Below are 1,305 nucleotides of genomic sequence, written 5' to 3'. Positions count from 1 at the left end.
GCTGACGGTGGTGGTGTTGTTGATGGGCTTGTGTATCTGTGATCATTTGCAGGGACTGTAGAACAGTGTCATCGGACCTGTCTGTCCTCCGCTGCGATTCTTGCATGAAGCTCATGTTATTCACCAGTTGTTGTTGGATGGTAGAGAGTAGGTCGTCATGCCTTTGCTCTCTAGCCATGTGATCACGCCACATCTCCTCTGTAATATAAAATCCAGGAGTGGTACCTGCAGAAGAAGAAGATGGTGCGGTGTGTGGTGGTGAAGGATGATGGGGGGACACATGGGGTACGGGAGATCTCTCTCCGATCATATTCATCATCAGTGTCATGTCCCGCCTCATCTGGAATGTTAGGAGGAAGAGGACCCAAAACAGGTGGAGCATCTAAAGCGTAGGTCCAATTCCTTTCATCTCGTACATTTGTACGTCTAGTGCATGGTAAAACAATAGATGGGATGGCTACACCATGAACCATAAGCATATAGCCTCCTTCTCTCCTCAAATGACACAATTTCATGTCTCTTAGAAATTTTAGGTTAATTGTGCGAGGAGGTAAGGGGTCTAGGGTAGCCATCTCATTGTTCAGGTTAAGCGCCCGAGCAATAGACGTAATCAATCCATCAAAAGAAATCGGTCCCGCTTTATTTAAAGTTAAAGTCATATGAGCAAGCATGAACGGGACCGAATTAATTCGTCTATTTGTGAGGCTTCCTTGCAAAAATAGAAGCTCTCTAGCATTAACCTTATTTGGATTCTCCCAGCCAAAAATAGTGCATGCCAACAGATATCTAAAAACTCTGATGGCCGGGTTATGGATAGTTGAGGCAAGAACTCCTTCAAAAGAGTTTATGGAAGCGTTTGATAATCGCTCCAAGAAGGAAAATACCTCAACTGACCACTATGAATCCAAAGGTGCCTCACAAATAGCACCGTCCCCATGAGGGATTCCTAACAAGCTGGCTAGTTCGTCGGTACTGAATTCATATTCAACAGCAAACATTCTAAATCTGACAGTACCAACTGTGCTAGCAGTGTTAGGACTGACAATATAGATTAAGGAACTCAAAAATTCGATTGTCAATCGCTCATAGGTAGGTTCTTTGTTGGAAAAGAAATTATGCAAACCTAAGTTATCTAATAAATGAAATATGCTATGATAGATACCTAAAGTGTAGAGACAGTTTTCTTCAACATACCTTGTCAGGAGGATCTCCCGATTTTGCAACCGTTCGATGATTTTTCTTTCTCTATCCCCCGGTTTCCCTCCTCGAAGAATGAATCCATTAAACTCCATTTGTGTAGCTCTT

This window comes from Lathyrus oleraceus, chromosome 6 (assembly GCF_024323335.1).
Source record: "Lathyrus oleraceus cultivar Zhongwan6 chromosome 6, CAAS_Psat_ZW6_1.0, whole genome shotgun sequence".
Taxonomy (NCBI): domain Eukaryota; kingdom Viridiplantae; phylum Streptophyta; class Magnoliopsida; order Fabales; family Fabaceae; genus Lathyrus; species Lathyrus oleraceus.
This window is presented reverse-complemented; position numbering follows the sequence as displayed.